The sequence below is a fragment of the Cervus elaphus genome, chromosome 11 (genome assembly GCF_910594005.1).
Source record: "Cervus elaphus chromosome 11, mCerEla1.1, whole genome shotgun sequence".
Classification (NCBI taxonomy): Eukaryota; Metazoa; Chordata; class Mammalia; order Artiodactyla; family Cervidae; genus Cervus; species Cervus elaphus.
The window spans coordinates 77,107,793-77,121,537 of NC_057825.1; the positions used below are offsets into that span (position 1 = coordinate 77,107,793).

At 35.0% G+C, this 13,745-nt stretch overlaps 1 long non-coding RNA gene across 1 annotated transcript; it reads right to left on the reverse strand.

The window, feature by feature from the left end:
- Positions 1 to 4,819: 4,819 nt before the first annotated feature.
- On the reverse strand, positions 4,820 to 11,826 carry LOC122703694. Its single transcript, XR_006343562.1, has 2 exons — positions 9,346 to 11,826; positions 4,820 to 8,668 (listed from the first exon to the last, which is right to left on the reverse strand). It is a non-coding gene; the product is annotated as an uncharacterized LOC122703694 (long non-coding RNA).
- Positions 11,827 to 13,745: the final 1,919 nt, after the last annotated feature.

Genomic DNA, 13,745 nt, shown 5'->3' on the forward strand with positions numbered 1-13,745 from the left:
CTTTGCCATAACAGAAGAATTGAGAGACGGAGACCATTTGGTCCTCAAAGCCTAAAATATTTACTCTCTGGCCCTTTACAGAGTTTGCCAACCATGGATCCACAGAATAAAGAACAATAACTGAAGATGTTAAAGGGTTATTATTTTAAAAAGGTATCACTCCCAAAGTCTCAGGGACGCCAGCCTAAGCCTATATACCTTTTTGCCAGACAGGCAATAGTCTTGCTTTAAAAAGCAGAATTCCATTTTCCTAAGCTTGAGGAAACATCAAAGTGAAAGTCATAATTAAAATGGAGTAATTATGGAGTAATTGCTCTTTATATGTAGTAAATGAAATTGGTTTTGGTTTGAGGAATATATTAGTGAGGATGCCATGCAAAAGAGACAGTTCTAAAAGGTTACTAAACTGTGGCTTTTGAGGAAAACAACTATGGGCATCTTCTAGAGCTGGATTTCAACAAAAATTTTACTTACTCTTACAAAATTTTAAAGTTATGTTTTATTAGTAAGTCTTCCCGATTTTCAGGAAGTGGGAGAGGGTAGCAAATGGGATTATATAACAAAGTGGATTTGATCAATTTATATCGTGTCATGTAATTCAGTCCCTTTAAATAGATTACTTAGCAAAGCTTCCTGATCATCCAACCCCATCAGCCCAGCAGTTGCTCAAGAAAACCATCAAGTAACTAATTAAACAATAAATTCATACAAATACACAGATACTAAATATATAAGTAAATGGTAGATCCCTGGTGCTACTTACCCTAAGCAGGTCACATAGAAGAGCCCATGTGAAAAGTAATTCAGGGCACAAAATTTGGATTACTCTTCTCTTGTTAATTTTATCTCAAGTTCATGTCTTTGGAAATATGTAAAAATTAAAATTATTAAATGCAAAACAGATTTGAAAGAATATTGTAGTGAATACCCATAAACCCAAATTTACATGAACACATTTTGATTCTATTATTACTTTTTTCTTTTAGCTAGATGAATTAGACATAAAATGCATACTTACCACTTTTAGGTGTATGATCGGATGAGTTCTGACAAATGTACAGTTATGTAATCACCACCACAATCATGATACCGAACAGCCCCATTACTCCCCCTAGCCCCTGGCAACAATCAATCTGCTGTCTCTAAATTTTGCCTTTTCACAAACTGAAGATAAATGAAATCAGTCTTTTGTGTCTTCAATTAGCATAATGCTTTTGAGATTCACTTTGTTGTTGCTTGAATTAGTAATTTGTTCCTCTTATTGCTAATTAGCATTCATTGTATGGATGTGGTTTATCCTTTTATCTGCTGAACTTTTGAAGTGTTTTCACTTTTAACTATAATAGAACTTATGAACATTTATGTCGTTTTTTGTGTGGACATGTTTTCATTTCTCTTGGGTATATACCTAGGAGTGGAATTGCTGAGTCATTCAGTTAGCATATTTAAGTTTATAAGAAATTGCCAAACTGTCATCTGAGGTCCTTGGACCTTAACCTTTCTATGAGCAATGGGTGTGTTCCATTTCCTCCCCATTATCGCTAGTGGCAATTCCAGTCTTTTTAATTAGTCATTCTACTGAGTTGTGGTGGTATTACCATTTGCACTTCCTTAATGACTAATAACTCGGATCACTGGTGCTTATTTGCTATTCATATGTTTTCCTTGATAAAATCCTTAGTTTTTCAACATTTTAACCTATTTTTAAAACTTATCTATTATAAACACCAATCCTTAGGCAAGATGTGTTTTGTCTAAGGCTTATCTTTCCATTTTCAAGAGTGTCTCTCTGGAAGTGCAAATGTTATTCTAATCTGAGCTTTGCTGAACCCAATTTCCTTCAATGTCTTGGTCTAGAAATTTTAGTTTTAGTTCTTACAGTTAAGTCTGTGTTTCAAGTTAATTTTTGTGTGACACAGAGGAATAAAGGTTGATTAAAAAATATATAGCTATATATTTGTTCCAGAATTATTTGTTGAAGTGACTTTCCTTTTTCCCATCAAATTACTTTGTTTTGTGAAAAATCAAGTTACCATATAGGTGTTACATAGTCACACAGTCTATTTTTGGATTCTTTACTGTGTCCAGTTCAGTTGCTCAGTCCTGTCGAACTCTGCGACCCCAGGGACTGCAGCACGCCAGCCTTCCCTGTCCATCACCCAACTCCTGGAACTTGCCCAAACTCATGTCCATTGAGTCAGTGATGACATCCAACCATCCTCTGTTGTCCCCTTCTCCTCCTGAGTTCAATCTTGCCCAGCATCAGGGTCTTTTCAAATGAGTCAGTTCTTTCTATCAGGTGGTCAAAGTATTGGAGTTTCAGTTTCAGCATCAGTCCTTCCAATGAACACCCAGGACTGATCTCCTTTAGGATGGACTGGTTGGATCTCCTTTCTGTCCAAGGGACTCTCAAGAGTCTTCTCCAACACCACAGTTCAAAAGCATCAATTCTTCAATGCTCAGCCTTCTTTCTAGTCCAACTCTCACATCCATACAAGACTACTGGAAAAACCATAGCTTTGACTATACATACCTTTGTGGGCAAAGTATGTCTCTGCTTTTTAATATGTTGTCTAGGTTGGTCATAACTTCCCCTCCAAGGAGTAAGCATCTTTTAATTTCATGGCTGCAGTCACCATCTGCAGTGATTCTGGAGCCCAAGAAAATAAAGTCTGTCACTGTTTCCACTGTTTCCAGCAGATTACATACACACCTTGATACCAAAATCATGTTAACTATGGTAGCTTTACAGTAATTCTTGCAGTCAGGCATATATCCTCCAATATAATCTTTTTATCAAAGCTGTTTTGACTATTCAAGGTCCAACTGCATTTATATATCAATTTTAGACTCAGCTTGTTAATTTCTACCCAAAATGGCTGCCAAGTACTTTGATTAGGGTTTTATTTAATCTATAAGTCAGTTTAATTTTAATTGACATCTTAATCATATTAAGGGCTACCCTGGTGGCTCAGTGGTAAAGAATACACCTGCCAATGCATCAGACCCGGGTTCGATCCCTGGGTCAGGAAGATCCTCTGGAAAAGGGCACAACAACAAACTCAAGTATTCTTTTTTTTTTTTTTTTAAATACTTCAACCTGGCAAAAAAAAAAAAAAAAAAAACAAAAAACTCAAGTATTCTTGAATGGAGAATCCCATGGACAGAGGAGCCTGGCGGGCTACAATCCATAGGTCACAGAGTCAGACATGACTGAGTTACTAAACCACCACCACATTAAACCTTTCATCCAAGAATGTGGTATCTCTCTATTTAGGTTTTCTTTCTCTCAAAATGGTTTGTTTTCCATGTTCAGGACTTACACATACTTCACAAAATTTATCTCATGGTCTTGATGCTATGGTGTTATTTTTTAATTTCAATTGTTTGTTCCTGGTGTGTAAAAATACATCTTGGTACATTGACATTGTATCCTGTTGAACTTGCTAAGCTTATTTATGAGTTGCAGTGTCTTACTTATAGTTTATCATCTTCTACTTTCACAATCATGTCATCTACAAATAAAGACAGTTATATGTATCTTTCCAATTTGTTTTTCTTTGTTGTTCTGTTGCACTGGCTAAAACCTCCAGGCAGTATTGAATGTTAAGTGTTTGGATCAGGCGTTCTTGCCTTGTTTGGTTTATTAGAGGGAAAGTATTCAGTTTTTACTGTTAAATATAGTATTAGTTATTCTTTATCAGGCTGAGCAAATTCCCTTTTATTTGTAGGTTACTGAGAATTTCTACTAGGAATAGATCTTGAATTTCATCAAATGCTTTTTCTGAATGTAATGATATGGTTTTTCTATTTTACTCCCAGCATGGAATTACATTCATTTCCAAATGTTCCCTCTAAGGCATCAATTTCATTGGCATAAATCATTTCATAATACTCCTTTTTAAGTGTCTGTAGGATTCATGCTGGTATCTCCCCTTTCATTTCGAACAATGATAATTTGTTTTTTACCTGATCAGCCTGGTTAGAAGTTTATCAACTTCTTTGATATTTACAAAGAGTCAGCTTCTGATTTGCTTTTTCTTGTTTCCTATTTCACTGACTTCTGTTCTTATTTTCTTGCACTTGTATTTACTTAAGTTGGAAACTTGAGACTATATTCTAATGTGTTTAAATTTATAAATTTGCCTCTGAATACTGCCTCAGCTGCAGCCCACAAATTTTGATGTTATGACTTTTATTTTCATTCTAGTCAAGATATTTTCTAATTTCTCTTATGATTTCTTTGGCATATGAATTATTTAAATATATTGTCCTTATCTTTCTGTTATTGATGTTTATGTTAATTCCATTGTGTTTGGAAAACAATGCCTTATATATAAAATTTCAATGCCCTTTAAATTTAAGGAGACTTTTAAGACCCAGGGGTGCCTTTTCCTTGCTCACTTTCTACTTCTGCTGGTTAGACACAGACAACAACGAGGCCCTGGGTGATGATACAGCCCCAAGATTAAAAATCTCAGACTTGAATCACTACATAGAAGAAAGAAGCACCATTACCTGGAACACTCAACCTGGTGATACATATGAGCAAGCAATAATCTATTTTTTGAACCACCATAGCTTTGGTTCTATTTGTTATATTAGTTTCGCTTACCCTGATTCAAATACTACCTTTTGAAAAGTTCCCCTCTGCTTTCCATTTCCCTGAGTTTATCACAAAACACGTAGTCTATATTTCAGTTCATACCATCTAAAGCATACCCACCACATCTACTCAATATTTTCATGTGTTCCATTAACAGACAAAACCTTCATGTGAATAAACGTAAATACATAGGACTTTACTGCACCAGCCAAGATGTTTGTGAAATAAATTTTTATTGAAGTACATAGCATGTGTACAGAAACGGGTGCCAAGAAACACACTATCTATACACACATTACACGTAACTCATGTATCTGTAGAAATACATAAGGCTGTCTGTACCTGGGGCATTTTTTCCCTGTTATTTTTTACTTGCTATTTTTGAATCCCTGGTAATCGAGAGAGACAAGAAAACAAGAGACAGAAGGGCACCCAAAGGTTTATCCTAGAGAGGCTCTTGAACTCAAGGCTGGAAAGCCAAAGCTGGTCTTTTGCAATCACCTATATGCTGCTCAGCTCCTCTGCCACACTCCGACAGTGCTACCTTTCCCCAAGTTTTAAGGGAACAAAGATATAACACAAGTAGGGAAGAATATAAAGAGAGAAGTTACATCATTTCCTAGAACAAACATAAGGCTCCAGGGTTACTACTGGCCCATGTGGCATCTTTGATAAATTTTTAAAAAGCTCTTTATAAAGGACTCCTTTTCTCAAGTCACCTGACAGATATTTGTTGCACTATAACCACACTGACTTTATTGGTAAGAACACCTTCCTTCCCCTTGCTGGTAAGCTGTGTAGGTAAGGCCCCAGTGTCTGTGATGTGAAGAGCATCTTCTCGATGTGGCCCTGTTCTGTTCTGTCCAGTTCACGTGCTGCAGCTGGCCTCAGGCGTGAGGCCAAGTTGTAATTTTGATTTTTTTTTTAGATGCATCAAGGTTACTTTTAAAATACTTTTTAAATTGATAAATCACATATATACAGAATAAAAAGGGAGACGTAACTAAAAGCAATAAAACAACAACAAAACAAGAACCACCAGTTTACACAGGAAAAAAATGTAACAAGTTCAGAGTTTCAAAAACACATAAATGATGCAAGAAACACCATAAGCAAAAATAAACAAATAAATTTGCATGGGCCCATGGGAATAGGGTCAAAGTGAAAACTCCAAATAAATTGAATTATACAGAAGTGATAAGGCCAATAAGAACTGATTTCCTATTTTATGCTAATGGAAAACAAGAAAATCATCCTGGAAATCTAAGAATATTTCTAGGTGACCCACTGTAGTTATATAAAAGTGGGGGGGGGGGTACTGGCCTTACATTAGAAAGGGTGACTATCTTTCCGATTTTTATAAGAGGTAAAAGATGGCAACAACTTGACACTGATCCCAGGAAAGGCCCTGGAATAAAACCTTACTTACAGTGATAATGTTTCTTAAGCCTTTTGGCAAGAGAACACTGTTCACCAAGTATCAGCAGGTACTACATGAACTTTGGAGGGCAGTTACTTGACTAACATTTGAGAAATGCAGGACTTCAGCAAGGAATTTAAGATCCATGATGCTCTCACAGACAAACCTGGAGAGAAACAGGCTGATGGATGAATCAGTAAATTGCTAAAATTTTTACCTAATGGATGCTGCTTAAAACATTGGTCAATTTATATCATATCAAAGAGAAGTTTCCTAGGTCGTTGTCCTCAGACTTGTTTCATTCAATACTGAATGTTCAAGTTTCAAGCTTTCGGGTGATTGAAAAGAATAAGATAGTATACATATCTTCGATGATTCCCAAAATATTTCAAAAGGTTAATAAATCTAACACAAGAAAACTTAGAATAAATGAAGGTCCTGCGAAGCAGGTTGAACAAAACACCAACTGCACAAGTGCAGGATGGGGAAAGACTATTAACAGTAATAAAAATAACCTAAAAGACTCATTTTCATGTGGATGTGGATGTCAGAAAAGCTAGTTCATTATTTGAGTGTTAAATAGAAGAACAAAAGAGCAGTAACTAGAACAAAGGACCACAGTTCTACTACCTACATTGGGTTCTGTTCTGGGTTGTATACTTTAAGAAAGAAAACTAGAGTCTTTGGAGAATTGAGGTTTGGATGGTAAAGACAATTGAAGCCACAATGTATCAGTGAAATGAACAGAATTAGAAAAGATAACTGCCAGTCACTGTAAGAGCTGTGCTTAAATGTTTGGCCCCAAGGGGTTCATGACACAAATGACGGGAAGAAGAACGAGCTGCCCTCAAACCGAAGTGGATTCTGGCCCCTGGAGAATCCGATCAGAGCTTCTAAAGGCCCATCTGGTACGTAGGCAATCAACGTGGAGACCTCATGAAAACATATCTAAAGATCCGCCCTGTTACAAAATTACTCTTTGAAGAACACACAGATGACAATTCTTCAGGACTACTGTGTTAAAACTTTTGAGGATATGGAATTACAAATCATTCAGAGTTCGCTTTATGGGCCAATATTTCTCTCTCAAACTGACAAACATTGTGTGTGTTGCTCTCTGATGTGAAATCTCCCCAAGTGTTAATGCAATCAGCATTGACATGTAAACTTTTGATGCTGAAAGGCATTTGACTAGTGTAGTATATACTATAATAGTGTATATACTCTATTACACATTCTTAACTGCCAGATTCATGTGTGTCCCATCCTGAAAAAGCCTTTAAAAATATTACATAAACAAACATGGGTTGTCAAGAGTAATTTTACATAGCCAATCTTTCAGTGTATTTAACTTACGGATTTATTTGTATAATTTTAGTTACTCAAAACTATTTGGAAATGTGTGGTACGAACTAACCAAGTTCAATTTTGCCCTAAAATTAAAGGTATGTTTTACACTACACTACACAAAACCTCCAGGCATAACTACTGCATAGGATTCCTTGAAGTCCATTTCAACATTCATTCTCAGAGATCACACAAAATATGAATAAATCCATGTAATACATGAAAGAAATTTTCTATTTCACGTAACTACATCCTAGAATCATCAGGGACTGAGAAAGGAAACTTTTCCACGATTTTCCCTAAAGAAATTATTTACCATCTGTCAGCAATTTTTCTATATCACCTTCTAGGATATTTATATCAATTTTCTCTGGAAAAGCAAGAATTAACCTTGGCATACCATTGTACCAAACCTGCTCTTTTCATTCTTATAATACTTATACTTTTTTTGGACCTTTCAATCTCAGAGCAGAAATAAAATCTCCCAGAAAGGGAATGTACATAGTTACTGTTCAGTCACTTACTACTCTCTGATTAAAGTAAATTAGCAAATGGAACTGTAATAAAAGGTACAAAAGGGGAGCTTACCTAGGTGATGTACTGCTGTCCAAAGGTACTCTCTTTGGGCCATTGGGAAAAGCATCTATGAGAAAGCACTTGAGCCAATTCCTTGTCTGATCAAGAAATTCACTGCTTTCTATATTCCTAAACATAGGTCTTTGAAGTCACCAAAATTAAGCTAAAAGCGTCTAACTTAGGGTATTAAGATGTGTATGCATGTAGAACAAGCCAGTTACAAACCTACTTCCCTTTACATTAGCTATTAACTCTGTACCTCATACTTTAAATGAGTTCTGGGCATCATAAAAGAGTCACAAGATGCTCTTACATAGACATTTAGAAATCCAGTAACTTCTGATATAAATAGTGCTTTTAGGAGGAGGGAAACAATAATGATATTTATTAAATATAGCCTGCCTTTAACCATGAAAGTCTCTGGAATAAAAGCAAAAGTACTGCCGAGAAGCCACAGGTATTTATCACAAGGACAGAGAAAAATATGATTTTGAAGGGTACAGCGACAGTTCTCTGCCTTCATTAATGGGCTCTAAGATTAAAGGTTAATAGCAGTATAAATACTATAATTACATAGTGTTGGGTTCGTTTTCTTTCAGGTTTACAAAAAACCTTTTTGTTCTTGTACTTTTAAGGGCTTGTAAGGTCTGCCAGCCACTGCCTTTCTTGTCACCAGAGCTCTCAGCGGGTTTACAAGTGGACGTGCTCAAGACTGCCATCTGGTGGAAATGATAAGAAATTGAAATGGTTTTTGTAAATGATTAAAAATCAGTTGTCTAAGAAGGTACAAATTAAAAATGAATTGGAAGAAAAACAGTTCATTCTTAATACAGTAAGAAATGTAAAATACGGAACTTAGTAAATGTATAGAACATATGGAGAAAAAGATAAAAATTTTACTGGGGCACTAAGAAATATTTCTATGTAAAAAGATGCAGCACTAATTCTGGAATGGAACTCATCTCTGGTAAAAACCCCCAAATTAATCTACCACATAACAACTCAAAATTACAGGATTTTTACTTGGTAGTGAAATCTTGGCCAAATTATTAAAAAGGTCATCTGGAAGAATAATTTTATTTAAATAGATTAATAAGGGAGCACTCTCCCTATCAGATAAAAAAAAATAAAACAATAACTTAGATGACATACTGGTATACAATACAAAGTAATGAAATAGAATGTTCATAAAAATACAAGTATATACAAGAAAATATAGTAAAAGGGCACCTTCAAATAAGCAAAGACTTTACGTATCAGCTACTGTGAGGGAATAATGGAAAATATTACATTAGATTTTAGGAGTGGAGTAATACTCTATAAATAGTTTCATTTATATTACAAATTTATAATAAAAAGGCCAAAATTGTAAAAGAAAATACATGTAAATACTTACTCAGAATGTGAAAAGACTGTCTAAGTATACAACTGAAGGTTCAAACTGTTGAAGAAAATGATAATGTTCTAAACTATTGAAACTTAAAAAAATCAAGAGACTTCTCAAAACTCAAATTGAACATCTCTTTTCATTTAAATTTTACTTCAAATTTTTATTTAAAAGTAAAACAAACAAAAAAATAAACCCCACTGTATTCTTAAAACAATATATAGAAAATAAAGCTGGCATAGAAATAAAAAAACACTGTCTAAGAAAAAGCAGACACAGGGTAGTATGCTATAAGAGGGGGGACGTGGAATTCTATGCGTTTGAGCTTGTAGCTTTTCAGGAATTAGGATGTTTCAGTATCAGATTAAACTGATCAGTTTGCTCCCATTCACGCTTTGACATCCCTATTTAAGCAGTACTGAAAGGCAACTGGTGAACTCAGGAAAATGATTTGTGACATATGTAACAGAGTAACGGCTAATCTCCTGAAAACATAAAAAGCTCTCACAAATTAGTAAGAAAAAAGTCAATGTGTTAACAGAAAATAAGCAACATACGCAAACAGGTTTAGATAAAAGCCATACATTTACCAAAAAAAAAAAAAAGAGAGAGAGAAAAGTTCAATCTCACTAGTAATCAAATAAATGAGAATTAAAAAAGGAAATCACAAATTACTACACCCCCAGGACTGGCAATTTGGAATACTGGCAAAACAGAAAACATGAGCACTGTTGTATATTGCCGGGCTTATAAATTGGTGCCTGCTTCATGGAAAGCAATCCAGGACTAAACTGAATCATTTAGTTTCTGTATTTTACTTTTTAACTCAAAATTTTATTCAAACACCTTTACCTACTAGATTTAACATACGTTAACATCTTATGTAACATTTTGAGGGAAGAGAAAATAAAACTCTCACACATCCCAAAACACTTACTGTGCTAAACTAATGGGCATTTCCCCCAGCATGTTTTATACAAAGTGCTTATAAATTATATATCATACTCCATCAACTTTTAAGCTTGCTTTATTTTACATGCCATTCCTTTACATATGACTAAGGAAAAAAAGGTGCGAATTAAACCACGAAACAATGCTTTAATAACACTTAGGATTATATCTATTGTAATAGAAATTTTTTTAAGACTTAAAACCTAACTGTGGAATTAAAATGTGAACAGCTATGACAAGCTGGTGCAACTGCCATGACAACTGCCTAGCCAATGGCAACTATAAGGTGCCATTGACTTAAGATACTTCTCCCTTCCCCATAGACACTAAAATATGTAAACAATATTATTTTCAAATACATTTCATAGATTAAAGCTTTTCCATAAATGATATCTTTTTGGAACTTGCAGTTTCTGTCAGCATTTTGCTTTCAAAGTATTAAATGATGGCTCACTGCTTAGGGAAGCAAAGCCTTTCCTCCATTTCTCTTAAGTGCCCCAGAAAACAAAAAAAAATTGATCTATGCTAAAGGGGACCAATAGAGAGATATCCCTCTGTGGTAATGTCTGTCTTTAACCAGGAAAACGGTCTAGAGACAGTCAGTTCAAAGGTTCAGGAATTAATAAATGTATTTATCAGCTGGGACTAAGATGAAGCAAGTGAGGTACTTGCCTTGGAGACAAAATATAAGGGGTACTAAAAACTTCAGTAATCAAGAGAAATATTTTAATGCAACATTTAAAAGAATAAAATGAATGCAAAAATCCATGATGCTCAAAATATCAAAAATTGCAAATGACAATTATTAATTTTCCTTTGCTTTAAGCTCCAACAGAACATGGAAGGGCACTCTTATTGGTGCAGCCTTACAGCAGAAGGTAGGGGTCAGGGTGATAGATGTGATACCTTGCTATAGTTTAAAATGTAAATATGCAACAGAACACACCAATTTTCATAGGTGGGGTGAGCAAGTTTCAGTATTAGATCCTCCAAGTGTTTGCAGGCTACCAAGAGCTAAGAATGTAGATTTATTAACTCCATTTTTATTAAAAGGAACTAGGCTTATATAAGATCAAGACAACACACACCTGCTTAGTATCAGCATTCATGGGGCTACAGTAATTAAAAGTGTCATAGCTTAACATATTTGCATAGGGTTAGACAAAAAGACAACAGAACCAAACTCAAAAACTAGAAATGGATCATGTACACATGGGAAGTTGGTATTAGACAGGGTTGGCATGGTGTTGGCACAATTAACCTACGTTAAAAAAAAAACAAAACTGGATTCCTTATTTCATACTATGTACAACAACAAAAAATTCAGCATGAAACATAAACCTAAATATATGTACTGGGATGTGGGAAGAAGACTTAAAAACTGAAAGAAAATACAGAATACAGAACTTAAGATAACAATAACTTCTTAAGACAGTAACATAAACCATAAAGAAAAGAATGGATAAATAACAACAAAAAATTCCACACACAAAGTAAAAGAATAAAGACTGCATTTCCCAAAAAAACGGGTTTCCTTGGTGGCTCAGATGGTAAACAACCTGTCTGCAATGCGGGAGACCTGGGTTTGATCCCTGGGTTGAGAAGCTCCCCTGAAGGAGGAAATGGCAACCCACTCCAATATTCTTGTCTGGAAAACCCCACGGACAGAGAAGCCCAGTGGGCTACAGTCAGTGGGGTTGCAAAGAGTCGGACACAACTCAGACTAACACTTTACAAGGCACAACAGAGGGCTAGTATCCTCACTGCATAAAAAATAAATAAATAAAACTACAAATAAATGAGAAAAAGATAATCCCAAAGAAAAGGAGGTAAAAGTCACGGGCATTCAACTCAAAGAAGAAACTCAAATAGCCAACACACACAGGAAAGATGTTTGCCTCACATGTAACCAGAAATGCAAATTAGATTATTATTTCACGTTCAAATGACTGGCAAATTTAGAGACTGACAATTTTACTGTGTTACTGAGGATGGGGAGGGACAGAGGAACATGAATTTTCATAGATTTCTAGTGGAAGTGGAATTTAGCACACCTTGAGTATAATGCATCTACAATATTAACTTGAAGATAAGCATACTCTGTATCCCAATAATTCTATTTCTAGGCAAATACTAGAGAAACACTAGTACACATGCTTAAGGGACAGACACTAGGATGCCTACTGCATTAGTTTTCTGTAATAGTAAAAAGTTATAAATAATCTAATTCTCTCTCAACAAAAATAAACCAGTTTACTTAACTGTTAACTTGTTTTACAGAAGAGGTGGGGAATGTAGAGGTAATAATATGAATAAATTCAAACCTGATGTTGGGAATAACACCTTTTCCTCCCCCATAATCCACCCTGCAAAATCCAAACTAACCAAACATGGTGGGTAGTCAGTGTGGGGCAAGAGTTAATGAGGTGATTGACCTCTTACGGTAGGTAGGTGACAGATGACAGGGTGTTCAACAACATCCCCTATCCCCTCTTCTAAATATAACAATGATAATAGTCAGGTAGATAACTGAATCAAAACCTGTAAATACTGTTCACAGCTCAGCCAAACACTTGAGTTTCCTTTCTTGCAAAACAAATATTACTAGTTTCCTCTGCCTAAGTCCACAAATACATTCTCTGAGCCCAGTGATTTTCCAATTTTTCAAAGAGCTTTTATTCAAATGAAATCTTAAGATGGAATCTCAACAACAGAAAAAAGCAGAACTGCTCTGGAGGTTGAGAATTGGAACCCTAGAACTTCCTTTGGTAATTATAACATTTTAGAGACAGTGTAAACCATATATGAAAATTCTTAAGTCTCTTGTTTTTTGACTACACATATTTTAAAATGTCAACTTTTCATGAAAAGCTTTGTAGTTTCCAAAGAAACTATAAAAATTAAATCCACTAATGTTCAATTTAGGAGTATACTTCAATAGCATCCAAGTGCTATAATAGCTAACCAGTCTTATCCAAGACTAATATTAATAGTAAATATTAAATACAAATCTTTTAAATAAGCTCTATATCAATTTACTTATAAGATGCTTATTCACAGGCAAAACATCATGAACATACACGACATGGTCTTTTAAATGATGTTACTGCAGAATTTTGTCAAAATAAAGTGTACTTCATGTCTTCAAGATTTAGAAATGAAGCAAAACCATCTCTTCATAATGGGCACACAACTGAAAATAGCATAAACGACTCAGGAAAGGGAAAGCAGCAGTCAGATCGATACATTACAGTAATTCTTGGATTGTACCGGTGTTCTTCACCTCAAATACATGTGCAAGTATTTTAAATGCAGGTGGATATTATACGGTAAAAGAATACCTGTGCTGTACAGATTTAATCAATAAAAAGATGAATATTGTCAACATTATCATGCAGGGATTTTAGTCAAGGGGGAGAAAACCCCTATCTTTGATTCTTCTACTTATATTTAATAAG